The sequence below is a fragment of the Athene cunicularia genome (assembly GCF_003259725.1).
Source record: "Athene cunicularia isolate RWA chromosome Z unlocalized genomic scaffold, athCun1 chrZ_part3, whole genome shotgun sequence".
NCBI lineage: Eukaryota > Metazoa > Chordata > Aves > Strigiformes > Strigidae > Athene > Athene cunicularia.
Window position 1 is genome coordinate 340,732 of NW_020799144.1, and position 17,799 is coordinate 358,530.

Consider the following 17,799-nt stretch of genomic DNA (forward strand, 5'->3'; position numbering starts at 1 on the left):
AGCCTCCAGCCTTTACTTCCCCCACAAGCTCTTCCCTGTTCACAAGAAGCAGGTCCAGGAGGCACCTTCCCTGGTCAGCTCACTCACCAGCTGTGTGAGGAAGTTATCCTCCACACATTCCAGGCACCTCCTGGATTGTTCCCTCTCTGCTGTGTTGTGATCCCAGCAGACACCCGTGAGGTTCAAGTCCCTCACAAGAACAACGACAAGTGACTGCGAGATTCCCCTCAGCTGTTTATAGAAAGCTTCATCCACCTCACTGCTTTGGTTGGAGGGTCTATAGCAGACTCCCACAGCAAGATCTGCTTTATTGGCCCTTAACCTAGTCCATACCCCCTTAACCCCATTATCACTATACTTGATTTCTCTCATAGCATTCTCTTACATCTGGGGCCATTCCACCACCTGTCCTTCCCTGTGTATACCTCCTAAAGAGCTTGTAGCTATCGATTGGAGCACTCCAGTTGTGTGAGGCATCCCACCACATTTCTTTTACAGCTACTATGTTATAGTAGCTATTACCAAGTCCTCTAGGCTCTACACTACCACAGCTCTGGCCCAGCAAAAGAAAGTGCACCACAACATCTCGCAAGCAGCCCGTTGTGACCCCAGCACAACACTCCTTCCACTAGGCTAAACACCTCTCTCTCACCCACCTAGCTCCTGAGCACATGACACTCTGCTCCATTTGATGAAGTGCTTGACTGCATGAGATGACTCACACAGCCCATCACTAGTGTATAAAACATAAGCAGAAGTCTCTAGTCTCTGCTAGAAGTCTCCCCAGATCATTTATGGGTGTATGTATCACAAGCACCACAACTGAAAGAAAATGAAAACATGCTTCAGTTCCTCAGAGAGCAAATTAGCTGGTGTTATTTTGCTTGGCATTGAGCTGGCTTTATCTAAAATAGATGTGGACTTTTGATCAGAAAGCACAAGCTGATTATTTTGTTCCACATCCTACGGAGATCTCAACTCTCATGCATCTAAGTTTAATCAATTCTGCAACATTAAACTTGGTTTCAGTAACTTCAGATTAAATTCTGCTGGCTTCCCCTTTGACATAAGCTACAGTAATGCCAAATAATGTGTTGTTATCACACCCTAATGGTAGGAAAGCTTGAATGGCTGGCTGACTGAGGCAAAGGTGATCTCATAAGAAGGGGACAAAGTCTGCATGAGTGATATATGGCCTTGCACTGAGGTTCTGAACCTTCTACCATGTTAATAATCATCTCTGACTAAATACCTCATTTGCAGAAGCTTCTTAGCTGGGTTGAACTACAGAACTAGATGATGATGATTCTGGCTGAGATGGACACCAGGGCACCAGCAAAAATCCAGAAGCACAGAGAGACCTTCCTCTGACACCCCTGGGGAGACTCTCCAAACAGAAAGAGGCAAAAACGTAAGGGGAGATTTGGTTTCAGGAGAGAGGAACACATCTAATTCTGCAGAAAAGCATCCCAGAAAAAGAGCCATTCCCACATCCTCTTTCCCTCACTCGATCTTATGCCAACCCAGCATGCAGTAATTTGAGCTGAAATGTTTCATGGATGAATTTCAACAGCCAGCCTCCCTCTGTCACCATCATAACATGAGGATGGACAGAAAAAGGCTCTGGCTTTTGTTCTGGAAATTAAATTAATATTGGATGTTTCACACTGAAACCTCACTGAAATAAAAATGTATCAAATATACTCAATATCCACATACTTGAGGACAGGCATTTGCTTGTACACAAAGCAGGAGCAGCTGCATGCATATTGGTCTAATCTAAAAATGACAGCTTATTAATGAAAGGGAACCAAAGTTTAAGTCATTAAAAATATAGTTGGAAATGGCAGTTTCTGACAAAAGTAGGTTCCTGTATGACAGCTCTCCCACTCCCAAATGAAACTTAAAACTCAAAATAACAACAAAGCATTGAGTTTGCAGTGCTGTCTTTCACTTTAATAGCCATATGTAAGTACTGAAAGGTAGGACTAGCACTTCACATGCAAACCAGAAAAATAAATCCTTTTTTTCCAATGTACTCTATAAACATGCTCCAGAGCTTAAATAATGAGGCAAACTTTGAACTGTCTTTGTTCTTCTGTAGCAATCTGAAGGGGAAAAAATTTGGCCTTTGAGGTTGTAGGAAGTGTTACTTTAGTGAAACCCGTAACTCAATTATAAAAATGCTCTGGGCTTCAGAACAATTCAAAGGTGAGAAATGAGACAGAAGTTGTATTCCAGTGAAATCCTGAGATATGGCAGATTTTCCTAGGAAATCTCATTGACACAGCTGTGACTTTATAAAAATTAGATATACCTAGAAGATCAAACCCAGATGCCATGAAAATGTTCCCAGAACTGAAGTGATAAACATGCTGACATCACAGTCATTGATTCGTTTTTAAAATGCAAAGGCCTGCACGGAAAGAATATGCTCTGATAAAAACCCTGTCAATTGAAACATATAACTCTTTTCTATAGACTGCTTTTCAGAGCCGCTGGAAAAACATGATCTACTAAAGATAAAACTATTCCTACAAACACAGTAAAAAGGACTACCTGGAATGAATTATAAGGCATCTGAATTTAGAAAAAGATTACATTAGGTACAGTAGTAAGAGAATGTTATTCCATCACAACCAGAGACAGCGTCCCCAGGTTAAGTATAAGATAAATCTGTGTGCTGGTTTGGGCTGGGATAGAATTAATTTTCTTCATAGTAGATAGTATGGGTCTATGATTTGGATCTATGCTGAAAACCGTATTGATAATGCAGGGATGTTTTTGTTCTTGCTGAGCAGTGCTTACACAGCGTCAAGACCTTTTCTGCATCTCACACCACCAGCGAGTAAGCTGAGGGTGCACAAGAAGTTGGGAGAGGACACAGCCAGGAGAGCTGACCCCAACTGACCAGAGGGATATTCCATAGAGGAGGGATATTCCATTCCAGGATGTCATGTTCATCATATAAAGCTGGGTGAAGAAGGAAGGAAGCGATGCTCAGAGTGATGGCATTCATCTTCCCAAGTCACTAGGGAAGTACACATGATAGAGCCCTGCTTTCTTGGAGATGGCTGAACACCTGCCTGTCCATGAAAGTGGTGAATGTATTCCTTATTTTGCTTTGCTTGTATGTGTGACTTTTGCTTTACTTATTACACTATTTTTATCTCAACCCACGAGTTTTCTCACTTTTATCCTTCTGATTCTCTTCCCAGTCCCACCAGGAGTGAGTGAGCAAGCTGCTGTGTAGTGCTTAGATGCCAGCTGGGCTTAAACCATGACAATATTCAACAAAACACTGGATCTGAATTACCTTGAATGATTCTTTTTCAGGGGCTTTCTCCAATTCAGAACCAGGTCTGACTCCAGGTTTCACATATCACTTTTGACTAAATAAAATACAGTATGTGAACAACGACACATTGTGAAATTTAGATTCACTGAGAAGCAGAAATTTTCTTATCAGAACCAGCTGTATGGTGTATGGAAAGTGTAAGGAAAACAATGTGCCATGATTAAGTTTGTACAAAAATTAATAAGATGTGATCTATTTTTTTGGGAAAAACTTGTTAGACAGAAACTTCCCATTCATTTCCTTCCCCCACTAAGAGCTAGGTTCACACCAAGGCACTGGTACATAGAATAAACAAACTTCAATAAATCTTGGAACATTTTTTGGAGAGGATATTGAAATCAGTTAGTTGTTTCTATAAAATTAGGCCACTTTTCAGTCCCAAAGTGACCAACTATTCCCATTTCAAAGACCAGAATTCTTCATTATAGGTTTTGGTGTAAACTTTAAGTGCATCAAATCAATCAAAATGAAAACTAAAGTACAGCTTTAAGTGTACTCTACTTTTCAATGATTGAATTATGAGTGATAAAAATATCTGCACACTGCAATAAATAAATAAGGGATAATGGTTACAGTATATTATAATAATATATGCTGAAAGGTCAATTAAGAAGCACTATATTTATACAGAGTATAAATATTTCATGTGAGGGAACAGGAAAAGAATGTTTCAAGGTCATTGGATGAGCCTTCCAATTGCATTAGTACAAAAGTGGCAATAGAGAAGATATGACATTTTAGCTAAACAAGTACTTTGTATGAGCCCAGTTGAATAAACTGTTTTGTAAATGGTACTTCAGTTGGATAATGCTGTAGTAAAAAAGAAGAGCAATAACTTTTTTACAATATACAGAGCTCTATTATCTACTCTGCAAGTGCTCTTTCTCTTCCTCTTTTTCCCAGAGGGTAAGGGGTGTGCTGTAGATTCAGTCACTGTTCATCCTAAAGAAGAGGCTTGTAAAATTTAAAGAGATTATTCGGCATTAATTCATAGTAAAGAATTACAATGACTGACAGACAACAGAAAGGAAATGAGCTCAGAAACCATTTCCTGAACAATACTTGACCCTACCACTGTTGGTCAAATAGCTGTCTTGCAATGAAAAACAAAGTCATTTTACCAGGGGAATTAGCACAGAGAGAAGAAAGCCTATCACTGGGATTACAGAATAAAGTGAATGGATTTGATAATATATTTATAAATTACTGAACCTTATTTATACAAACAAAATTCATTCCAAACAGATTTGTCAAACTATTTACTCCCCAGTGCTCTCAGCTCCCATCGCTGAAGTAAAAAGGGAATTTGATTTCCTCCTCTAATACCACAAACACAGGCCCAGACTCCCCAGGATATATTATGCTGGGGCTCTGGCCCATTTTGCAGACATCAGAAACTTCTTCTCACCTCACACCCACAAACAACCAGTCTGGACTTGTTCTCATACCCATGCAATTACTGACATGAATAACCAAATGGATGTAATTCAGAAGTTTGTCAATCTGCTAATATATATAGCATGAGTCCAAATCTGAAAGCCAGTCCGCTTGACCACCTTCTGTTAGCCTACGGCCAGCTGCAAGAGGTTTGGTAAACAAGTTCATGGAATCACAGAACCATAGAATGCTTTGGCTTGGAATGGACCTTTAAAGGTCATCTAGTCCAACCCCTCCTGCAATAAGCAGGGACATCTTCAACTAGATCAGGTTGCTCAGAGCCCTGTCCTCCCTGACCTTCAATGTTTCCAGAGATGGGGCATCTACCACCTCTCTGGTCAACCTGTTCCAGTGTTTTGCCACTATCATTGTAAGAAATTTCTTCCATTCTCGAGCTCTTGTGAGTCTCGTTGTCACAGGAGACCAAAATTACAGATGGGTTTGAAAAGTGGTTGGACATATTTATGCAAAGAATTACTCAGGAACTAATACATACATAACATTTGCTAGACCCTCTGACTCAGGAAGACCCTAAACCACACACTGCAGTAAATTTGAACAGTGCACAAAGGGCCAGCATTCCTTGGTGCCTCTGCTATTTCCCACTTTCAGGGGTGGGATAGTTTGCCAGACAGATCTTTGGCTTCAGCTGGTAAAGCTTTGCAGGTAAGCAAGAACACAGAAGCTAGTGAAATCAAGGTACAGGCCTACATTTACAGCTACAGAAATGAAGGACAGAGGAGATGCCAGGTAATCATTGTTTGCACTTTGGGAAATGCCATTATTTAATTTTTCACTGTGTTATTTTACCTTTCTTTATTCTTCTGTTTTCTGAATACCTAGAGGAACTACATATCTGAGTTCCATCCCCTAAGTGTTTCTTTATTTCACTTACTGAAACCTGATTTCTGACAATGTGTTCAAACTGTCTCTCAAACCAAGGTAAATCAGGAGTAGCACCACTGATGTCAATGAGCTAGATTCACAAACGGATTATAAAACAGATTTTAAATGTTACTGAGACATTTTACAGCCTCAGAGTTCTGAGCCTAATAGAAATTGAAATCCTATTGAAATATTCAGTAACTGAAGAGAATACTTTGCATACAGATACCTCAGACAAAATAAATGAGAAAAGATGCAAGCTTATTTTTATCACTAAACCCAAAATTTAAAAAATCTTTAGCTAAAAAAAACCACCAAAACCACAACTTTAAAAAAAGCTACTGAGAAAGCTAGATTTATTTTTCAGAGAAATGTCCTTTATACATCGCTCAGGAGAGCAGGGCAGGGCATCCCCAACACTGAAGATCAGAAATGTTCAGTTCTATTTTGCAGTGGCTCTTGAGCTTTGAGGTTTGGTTTGTTTCACTCTAAGTGAAAAGGAAAGCTTTCTGAGTATGATCAGACAATTGGAATGGCTAATGACTGTGCTTCATCATTTGACTGAAAAAGTCAGTTTTTCATTTTACCTCCTCTGACTCTACCAATAAGCAGTGAGACATCCCTGTATCTCAGATATTCTCTTATAAATATTGTAGCAGTTCTGAGAAGCAGGGTTTGTTTCAGCAGAGCAGCATATTTCCAAGAAATGTGTATGTTCTGAAAGTGCCCAAGACAGCTCTACTGAGTATTATTTCTTATATAAATCAATTGGAGAATCTGCACCTGTCAACAGCTTACTTTGCTTTGACAATCATTTGTTCCAAACAACTCTAATGAACATTTTGAGAATGAGCCTCCTGCTCCCCTCCCTGCCTCCAGGCCTCTTTGCCTTGTAAAATTAAATTTGATCATTTCGGATGTGCTTACGAAAGATCTAACTGCTATAAATAAACAAACAGATAATATGACACAAAGAAAAGCTGAACCTTCCAAGTCCCAACAAGTCAAGGAGATGACATTGTTTGTACATGCTTGAAACCACTGAGCAGTGAGTAGTTACAAACTGAAGCAAACAAGCCATGCCAGCAAAAACAAAAAACAGTATGTCCACATTTCTGATATGCTTCATCTACACAGTTCTATACCTGGCCACCATGGAAATTTACCTGGCATGTGGTTCGGGTGTTTGATCAAATGGTTGAAAAGTAATGCTATAATGGGGCTAAAATGGGTGCGGGTTCAAGATCTTTTGTTAGGTGGAGTGATCATTTGTAGTTCTTCGCAAATTACACCTTTGCATTTCTAAGCACACTTTCTTGTCGCATAATGGCAGGGACATTTTTTGCCTAAAGCACGATGCAAACAGTCACTGTGAACCAACACAACGCAAGCACTCTGCAAGCCCCTGTTTCAAAGCTCTTCAGGATCTATGGAAATTGTTCCACTGATTTCAGAGGGTGTGCGTCACTACAGCAAAGCTGAACATTTTCATCTTTCCATTTTCCTCAAAAGCAAAGGTCTGCATGAAAACACATTTGGTTAGTCTATGCATTGAAGAAAGGGGTTCTTGGGGAACACAGCAACCAACCCTGTGTGAAATTTTCCGTGGTGAAATAATTTTATAGGTGCCTCAGTGCTTTAGTTGACATATCAAATACACAGTCTTCTGCTGTCTTAAGGAAATGCCTAGTACTCTGATACCTAGTGAGAAGTCACTGCAGTAGATGAGATTTAATTCTCTGCAAGCTTCCATAGAAAGGAAGAGACTTGTGGTTCAGTGGATAGACTTTTGCTCTAACATCCTTGGTGCTGATATGTGGAAAAAAGACTCTACAACTCAAATAGAGTTATAAAGCAGGGATGTTTACTCCGGTGCTAGGGTGCAAGGGGATCTCTCCACAAAGCTTGCACACCCACCGCACTTTTTACCAAAACCTTAGAGAGTTTGGATATACATATTCATTGGGTTACACAACACATACACATGCATGAGTAAGGCTGGGTTAGTTCTAGAGGCTGGTGTCAGCAGTTTATGTTATCTTCGCACCTGCACATTGCCTCCTGGGGGGCATCTTCGGGGTCTTTGGGAGGAAGGCTCACAGTCTTTCTCACTTTGTTTTTTCCCTGGAGCATGCACAGATTCTCTTGGCCAATTTCTTGAATAACAAGAGTGTTTTTCAGGTGGTTTACTTTCTATCTTATCTAAGAGAACCAATAGAACTTCTACCATCCATATATAGCTATCTTTACTCATTACTAAGATTCCAACTAGTTAGGATACACCTGTTCCCCAAGGACAAAACCATAATATTTTGCTGAACACTGCAGTTCTTAGTAGATTTTCACAGTGAACTGTTTTGTTTTGATGAACACAGTAGTCCTTTGTAAAATTCTGCAGAACAGTCTGGGCAAGCAGGATTCTTAGCAATATTCAAAAATACTATAAGTAATACTATAAATTGCTATAAGTGAGTAAATAAGTTACTAAGCAGTTTTCTATAAGTAAATAAGTAAATAAATCTCAAAAAAAATAATAATTTCTCAGTATTAGTGCTTACTATTTAACTGACTCAGTTTTGTAAAGGAAGAGGAATATACTTCCAGTAAAGTGAAAAGAAAGCTTGTTATAATACATTAGCAAGGAAAAAGGGAGGGAGTTTCCAAAATGAACTCATGCATAACATGAGCATCTAGAATTGCAAAAAGCTGGTATAAAGGAAAGATCACTCTAGTTTCTAAAGCTGTTTTTACTATTCTGTGTGACTTTTATGGAAAGCTGAAAGTGAACTAGAGACACCACAACTGGTAAGATTCACATCCACTTCAGAAATTCTTATGATACACATTGTCTTATAACTATGTTCTTAGGATACATATTGCCTTAGACACCATCATTAGTTTGAAAGTGTTGGATCAGCAGGAAGACTTTTTCAAAAAGAAACATATTTGTTTAAAGCATGAACATTTCATTTTTGAAGCTGTACTATATAACCCCCCCTGTGCAACCCAAATCCATGTTTCTATTGAATAAAGGACACAAAGAAAGTTTTGAATCAAAGTGGGGGAAAAATAAAGCAGCAAGATCTGGGTCTGCCTTTGAGTAAAGGAGAGAAAAGAAAGATGGATTCTCAGAAGGCTCCCCAGGGCAGGCAGTGGTCACAGCTCCCAAGCTGAAGCTGAAGGTGAGGCCTAAGAGTATTCAGGAGGCCAGTGCTCCTCAGTCACTTCCCTGGCTTGTCATCCGAGACATCCATTGACACTGAAGAAAGCAAATAAACAGAAATCCTGTTTCTTAAACACTATCTTGTTCTAAGCTGGTTTGCAATTAATATTTTGCCCAGTCAGGATAATCTTGTTTTCTTCCATGAGGGCTCTTGACAAACTTGTGAACTCTGGGAATTTTATGATCACAGACTGTATTACTTTCTCAAAACCAGTGAATGCCTATGAAATGATCTGTGCAGGCAAAGTGTAGTGAGAATCTCACCAGTAAGGACAAGGTCAGCCCAAAGACTGCCATTATCGGGTGCCAAGTCTCAGATGGAATGGACACCTGTACCTCTTTTCCGTGGAGAGATCACTGTAGCACCAGTGGTCAATCCCAAATTATCAAAGGTAGTAACTGCTAAAACTGTCAGATAGGCATAGCATTTTCTCAGGGATGACGGATAAGGTGCAATCTGGATGTTTGCCAGGAAAACAGGATAGGTTGCTGTTGTTCCAGCAGGATGCTGTTACACATAATTTGAAGATGAACATGCAAGTTGTGTGTTTACCCACACAGGGTGGCCATGGGATTCTTGAGTGGCTTCTTTCTTTCAACACTCCTAATTAATACTTATGAAAAGTTCTGATGAGAAAAAGCCAAAACACACCTACAGGACTATGTTTAGACACAGTCTTTTCTTTGACACTGGATTTATATTTGGTCCATTTGAAATAGAAACATAATTAGAATAGTGTATAAACATGCTGCTACGATGACTAACCATAAGGATCCTATTGGACAATCAGCTCCAGGTATTGCAGGGCACCTGAAATTTCACAAATACCTGTTATTTGCTATAAGTATTTGTTTCACTTTTGAAAGATAAAACCAGAACTATTCACAGTCTCTTTTATCTTCCTTTGGTTATGACTTTCCTGACATAGCTCTTTCCTTACCCATTTAGTGTTACCCCAAAGCCTGAACAAAAAGGGAGAAGCATATATGAAGAGTGTGAGCCAGAACTTGGGATAAATAGTAGCAATACCCAGGTCATCGAGAAGGATATTAAATCCTTCACATCCTCCTGACCTGATAGGATTACTCTCTCCAGGGTCAGAAAATGATTCAGTCTCAATACTCACTGAACAGTTGGCCATTCTGTTGGAAAGAGTCATCAGTGTGACAGCTACAGTGTATAACCACATTTTGGCTTGGATTTACTCTTATTTGGTGATTTTTAACTAAGACTCAGATTCTAATTTCAGTTAATATCACTCATCCCTGTCCTGCTGATATCCCTTTGTATTATTACTGGTTTGAAAACCCAACCAAAACTTAACCTGAAGTTTTGTTGTCCAACTAAGAGGTAGCAAGAGGGTACAAAAATGAAGGTCTGATCTAGCAAAAAAATGCAAAAGAATCAGTTGGAAAAATAACATTTAGGTATAAAGGCAGTAGTCATTTAAATCCAAAAAGTATTTGGTCAATATAGGCCAAATGACTCTAAATTAATCTCTTCAAATTGTATAGAAGGCTTTAAAATGCCTATTGTTGGTCTCAGCTGTACTCCTAGTGGAAACAACAACTGCCAGGGTCAGTAGAAAGGCTTCTTTGATGCAGCAAAGGCCAGAAATGCCCATTCTCTCCAGCACAGTTGTCCTCACTGTTGGAAAAGACAGCACCCACTGAGGAATAAATGAAAGACTCTAGTGCTACTTCCCAACACGAGTGCAAATATCAGTCACTCATATATTTTTGAAGTTTTACTTCTCAGTTACTTAAAAATACAACTCAAACCCCTCCTTCGCCCATATTAATTCATTCAGGAAGTGCTTCTCTCTAAGAAACCTTAGCCAGACTATTTCCTTCTTAGTGTTACTAACACCAATTCAACCATTAGTATTCTCTCCACCAGTTTGATCTTACTTTCTTCATCACACCCCCATCAAGGCTCTTTGCAATCACTGCTTATGCATCCTAGCCTAGCCTAGCCTAGCCTAGCCTAGCCTAGCCTAGCTTAGCCTAGCCTAGCCTAGTCTAGCCTACAAGGCATTACTCCTTGTTGTGAACATAGGTGTATGCAATTTTTTTACACTGGGGAAACACTCCTATTGGAGAGAAGTCAGCATAGACTCACATGGTTGGATTGACTGGCAGAGATCTCTGTAAAACAACTACTAGAGTTCTCTACCTGAAGTTGGTTGTGGCCAGGCCTATGATCAGAGAGTCTGTAGCCACACAGACCAGGTGTGGAAGCCAGGCGTACCAACATCTCAGCATGCACTGCAAGTCTTACAGAATATCATAGTTTGAAATCTATGTCATGGTTTTGCAGAACTTCAAGGACACAAGAACAAGAGAGTTTTCCCTCTCTGTTCTTTCCCAGTGGGAAAGCAGTAAACATTTCTGTTTGGAGACAAGACTGGATGCCAGATGATTCTACCCCAGTTGCTTTTCACACTCTGAACCTACCCTCTGGGAAGTCCTTAAAGGGCAAAATCAGCCACTGTCACAAGAAATGCCGTTGGAGTCACCTTAGGATGGAATGATATGAGCTTTCACTGAACTCTGCTCAGGGTCAGGAGATGGTCAGTGGATGAGCTCAGGTGAAGAAATGGCTGAAATAAGAATGTCAACCTGATGGAGTAAAGCAGCTGAAGGATGCAGGTCTCTCCTACAGGATCCATCACTTAAGGGCATAAGAAAAACTACTTCTTTGATTACAAATGTAATTACACTGGGGATTTGGGGCTGGAAGGTCTCAGCATGACCCTGATAAACTTACATGCTTGAGCAGTTCTGATGTGTGTGTGTGTGTGTGTGTGTGTGTGTAGGAAATATTTTGCAAGTCACCAAATTTTATCATTTTTACCACACAAAGGATCTATGAGGATCTGTGTGCAGGATCTAGCAAGTGCACACCTGCCAAGATATTCACAGGTAAGCAAGGTCACAGAATCATAGAATAGTTTGGGTTGGAAGGGACCCTTAAAGATCATCTGGTCCAACCCCACTGCAATGAGCAGGGGCTTCTTCAACTAGATCGGGTTACTCAGAGCCTCATCCAACCTGATCTTGAATGTTTCCAGGGATGGACATCTACCATCTCTCTGGGCAAACTGTTCCACTGTTTCAGTCCCCTCATCATAAAAAATTTCTTCCTTATCTGAATCTACCCTCTCTTAGTTTAAAACCATTACCCCTTTCCTATCACTACAGTCTGAACAACCCCAACTCTCTCAGCCTGTCTTCACAGGAGAGGTATTGTATCCCCCTGATCATTTTTGTGGCCCTTCTCTAGACCGGCTCCAAGAGGTCCATGTCTTTCTAGTGCTGAGGATTCCATGTGGGATCTCAGAAGAATGGAGTAGAGGGGCAGAATCATATCCCTTGACCTGCTGGCCACACTTCTGATGCAGCCCAGAACACAGTTGGCTTTCTGGGCTGCAAGTGTACATTTCCGGCTCATGTCTATTTTTTTCATCCTCTAGTACCTCCTTCTCTGCAGGGCTGCTTTCAACCCCTTTATCCTCTAGCCTGTATTGATACCAGGGATTGCCTTGACCACCAGACAGGACCTTGTACTTCATCTTGTTGAACCTCATGAGTTTCACATGGACCCACTTCTCAAGCTTGTCCATGTCCCTCTGAATGGCATCCTCAGGTGTGTCAACTGCACCACTCAGGTTAGTGTCATCTGCAAATTGGCTGAGGGTGTACTTGATCCCACTGTCTATGCCATTGATGATGATGTTAGACAGTACTGGTCCCAGTATGGACCCCTGAGGGACACCACTCATCACCGATCTCTATCTGGACATTTTGTTGTTGACCACTACTAATTTAACCACTCCTGGCTTTATGGAATAATTATGCTTTAAAAAGAATCAAGAATTTGTAGGTAGTATTTACTTGTATCTGCAATCAACTGTACTGTTAATATATGCCTAGCCGATTATGTGATGAATGTGCCTGCATGCAACTGATGAATCAGCATCATTTGCTAAGACTGGACATTCATGAGCAGGATTTTGGCCACTGACTTTCAAAGCAGATCTGGGTCTTCCCAGAGCTCTGCCTTGATGCTGAGGTTTTCTGATCTCTCATTCTGTGGCAGCTCAAGCAACGTCCAAAGATAAAACTGTCACAAGATGAGACAGCTCCCCTATGCTGTTAGGGAAATGTCTGGATGTGGAAATTCAAAGACACATTGAACCACAAGCAAGTACCAGGATAACAAGCCACTGAGAAGCAGGAAATATTTCAGTTAAAACTAATCATAAAACCCACCAGAGTAAATTCCCAAATTGATATCTGCACTCATCAAAAGTCACCTTAATTTCATATTTTGTCCCTTTAATTAGATTACTTATAGCTCAGGAGTGTGGACTTGATTTATAATTCAATCCACTTGTCATCAATAGTAGATCTGAAAATACATTTGCAGAGTGAAAGAGTCAAAGACATGCTGAAGTCAAGGTGTCAAAAGGCAGCCAATTATTCATTCTAAGCAGAATATGGTCTGATACGATATTAAACAAGCTGACTCACTAGTTTCCAAGGCTGCAAAGAAAGTAGAAAATAATCCTATTTGAATCAGAGGATGAAATTATTCTTGTACTTTAATTCTGTTCTATGGTATTTATCAAAACTTCACCCATCTGGGACAACAGTTATTAATCATGGGATTTAAAAGAAGCTCTTAACATTGATGTGCAGAAGATTATGTGTAATCATAACTTGTACTTAATAGTCTTTAGGGACTCATAGGGGTACATTTATCTAAGGCACTCATGCAGCTTTAGGACATCTAAGCAACAGAAAGACAGGGCAGAGATTCTTGAATTAGCAGCAGTCTCTATCTGGAAAGCATATGGGATAAAGCCTGTGGATATTGCACATTTCATCCAGAAAAAATATGAGGTTAGATTTTGTCAGACATTAGGAACTAAAACTTTTTAACCGCTTTCTTGAAATCACCAATGACTGGGTTATTTGAAGCCCTTGCCCTGCAGTTCCACCTTGGTGTGTATCACAGTGGATCCTACCCCATGGGCTTTTTCAGCTGTGCTGTCTCCATAAGTATGTGCAGCATTACTATTGGGCATATTGGCACAACTGATAACCTCACTTGGAACTCCATGACAGACTTGCAACTTTCTGTCTTAGAATCAGGTCCTTCTCAGCAAGACTAATTGTGACAACCTGAATTTAAGCACTTAGTTAATTGTTGTCCGGAGACTTGCTGAGTTTCTGTTTTCCTGTTCATCTTAAATTTAATTCCTTTTTTGTAAGAGTGTCAAATTCAATCAGATTATTCTTTTCCAGTACAAGCTTGGCAGAACCCAAAAAGTAGCTTCAGTGCCACCAGTACAAAGAAAAAGTACGTTTCAAGTCATGTATTTATACATGTAAATTAGATCCTAATCACAGTCTTTTTGGTTTAAAGTGCCCGATTCAATCCCTGAACATTTTAGAACAGCTAATGTTTGTATTGTTTCTCTAAGCCACATGCAGATTTTATTGCCACCTGTGAGTGGAGATAATACATTCAGCATTTATTTGACCCTAAGTAGTGCACTTAAGTACTGACTCTATTATTCTTGATTTTTTTTTTAATAGATCATATTCTCCTATGATTTGAACAACCTAGACTTTTTGTTCTAAAGAAACAGTTCAGAGGTGCAGTCAGAAGAAACCAGAGGCATAGCATGTTCTCATTGCAAGAAATGTGTGAGAAACAGAAGTTTGAGAGTGTTGAAAAAGACAAGTAAAGATTAAAAAAAACACCAAATCCTAGTTCTGAGAGCTTTTCATAAGCATAGACTGCAATGACAACAGAGACACGATAAACAAAACCTGACCAATATTTACTTCATTAGTGGTGTTGTTTAAATTGAAAAAGGTAGATTTTAAACTGAGAGAGGGCAGATTTAGATCAGATATAAGAAAGAAATTCTTCAGTGTGAGGGTAGTGAGACAGTGGAACAGGTTGCCCAGAGAAGCTGTGGCTGCCCCCTCCCTGGCAGTGTTCAAGGCCAGGCTGGACGGGGCTCTGAGCAACCTGGTCTAGTGGAAGGTGTCCCTGCCCATGGCAGGGGGGTTGGGACTCAATGGCCTTTAAGGTCCCTTCCAACCCAAACCATTCTGTGATTCTATGATCCTTTCCTATTTCTCGTTACTTGTTACTCATTTTCATTCCATGTCTCATGCTCTCTTTTGAAATCTGTCATCCCTTTTCCTCATGCCTTCCTGCACAATGCTCTCTTTCTCTCGCTTGCCATAGAGTGTTTTTTTATCCTCTCCAGAGCCACAACCTTGCATTTATGCTGTGCCACACTCTTTCTTCTCTTTCATTCCTAAAATACCTCTGAACAACCACAACCCAACTATAGGCTTTTCTCTCCTACCAGTGTTTTTCTCTGCAGCTTCCCATGCTTTTTCACTCCAACTATTTTCCCCCACTGTTTCACAGCTGGCTTCCATTTTCTTTCCTCTTACTTTTACCTTATTTCTCCTAGTCTCTTCTTGTCTTTCCTTGGGTATCTCAGATTCTCCTTTCTCTCACTTCTATAATTATCACTCATCTTCTTCTTCCTGCTTCTTTCAGGTCTCTGTGTTCTTCAGGATCCACAATCTTCTCAAGTTCAGATGTCCTTCTAGTACCTTATTCCATTTCTCCATCTTCTCAATTTCTTTCCAAATCCCCTTTCCCTCCTCTATGCTTTCTCTCTATGTCACGTCGCTCTCTTCAGGCTCTGTTTCAGCATCAATGCTGTATCACTTGTACAGCCACCCTGACAGACTACAATCAGGGTAGACTACAAAGAGCCAAAGTAACTCTTCATCTGAAAACTCAACAGTTGAACTACAAAGTTAATTGAAAGTCCCTTGTTTGAGAAGTTCCTCCAGCTCCTTGGACAGTGCAGAGACCCGGCTTCCCCAAGCTCCCGCTGTGTGCACAGTCCTTTGGACTGTGGCTCATTTCAATGATTTGAGTAACTCATGGAGAACATGGGCTTAAAGGGTTTCCCGGGCTTTTTTTTTTTTCTGGCTCCATACTGAGGATTTGCAGAGACTCAGAGAACACTGCAGGAGACACTACAAACCAAGGCTAGCCTTGATGCTGGATCAGGGTTCTTGGTGCCCCACTTGGATACTCTTACTCCGCAGTAAGGCTGACACGCTGAGCACTGTACTATGCAGGTAAGTTCTGTGCCTTGCCACATCCCCACTTGTTGTGCTTTCACTCTTTTCTGAAATGTTTGTCTCTCTGTTAGTCAGAGATGTGCTTGCTCATGATATGGAGAGATGGGATTTCCTCCCACATCTCAGCCCTGACAAGACTTAAAGGGTATAGGAAAGCCAAGCTCTGTCCTGTGCCAGAGCACAGGAGACCCAGAGGTAGTTGTCCTCCTAACACTGCTGCTGAACTGCATGGTGAACACTTCACAGGGCAGCAGAGCTGCTCTGTCACCTTACTGTTCTTAACCTTACACCTCTTGTAGCCACCAACAGGCTGAAGTTTATTGCTGCTACTAGGGTAACTGAAGTTCAGTATGGGTGGTCGTCAAGCCTGTCTCCACTGCTCCCTCTATGGGACCATGGAGATGGCATATGAAAGAGATAGAATGTGAAGAGCAGATCATTTCCATAGCCACATTGACAGCTGGTCCTGCTCAATGGTTAGTGAAGCCAAAATAAACTTCATCTTTATCAAAAAGGGGGATATCTAACATGCATTTTATGTCATTCTTTTCAGTTTGCTCTTTTAATGATTTTCTTGCAGTTGCTGCTGAGTGATAGTGTTTGTGGAAGATCAGAGCAAACAGTGCTGGACTGTGGATGCAGGGGGATAAATCAGTTTGCCTTTGATCAGTCCCTGGATGGAGAAAGACAGATTCCCATGCATGATCAACCCTCTTTAGTTAGCCAAGGAGTGGTATTTCTGACATTTAAACAAGCAACTTCTTGTCTCTCTTCCTAGCTACAAAGTAAAGCTAAGAAATAGTCATGTGTCAGTGAGGAAGAAAACAAGGGATTAAAAATTATAATTTGGTTTTTGTGGGATAAATGACTCCTCCAACTGAATGAATTCTGTTGACTTTTTCCTTACTGTGATATTGCTTCCTATGCATGGCAGCCTTCCCTTAGGCTTTAAAGCTAAAGACTGAAAATTATGTTCAAAAATCTCGATGTATGTATGTATCTGCTTCTGAATTCTCCCTCTCCAGCTGATTTTGCCCAGGCAAGGGAAAGAGAAAATGAGCTATCTATTGGCTCCCTGTCTTCTTATCCAGGAGTATTGTACAATTATCAGGATCAAAATTCTAACTTGTTTCTAATTTGAGGATACGCCCTTCTGAGACTCAGTTTTGATTTGGACTGCATGCCAGTCCAAAGGGAGGGGACCCATCCATGTGTTTATGAAGCTAGAATACCTGCCTTCCTCTGGGCAAGTATTGGGGGCCTACACAGTTTCAGCCTAAGGCAGAGCACTACAGATTCAGCTACAAAGACAAAATTAGGGCAAGAAGGGAACTGTATCCATCAGAAACATCAGAAGGGCAGACCGTGCCCTTCAATACCTTATTGCCACTTATACAATGAAGCACTACTCACTTGACACTAGCTGTGCAGTAGTGGACTCTTCAAGTCCAGGATTTTTTTTGTTTTTGCAGATGGTAAAGTGTATTCCTTGCACACACATGATAGCAGTCCTGACAGCTATTTGTAACAAACCGTCCTTGATGACAGGAACCCATAGGAAAGGGCATTTGATTCTGTGATAAACTTGACATAACAAGATACTGCATTAAAAACTACTTTGATAAAGCTACTAAAGTGGTCTGCAGGTGGCCCTTCCTTGCCTATGCTTTAACATCAAGTCACAGCAAAGTTGCCTGCTGTT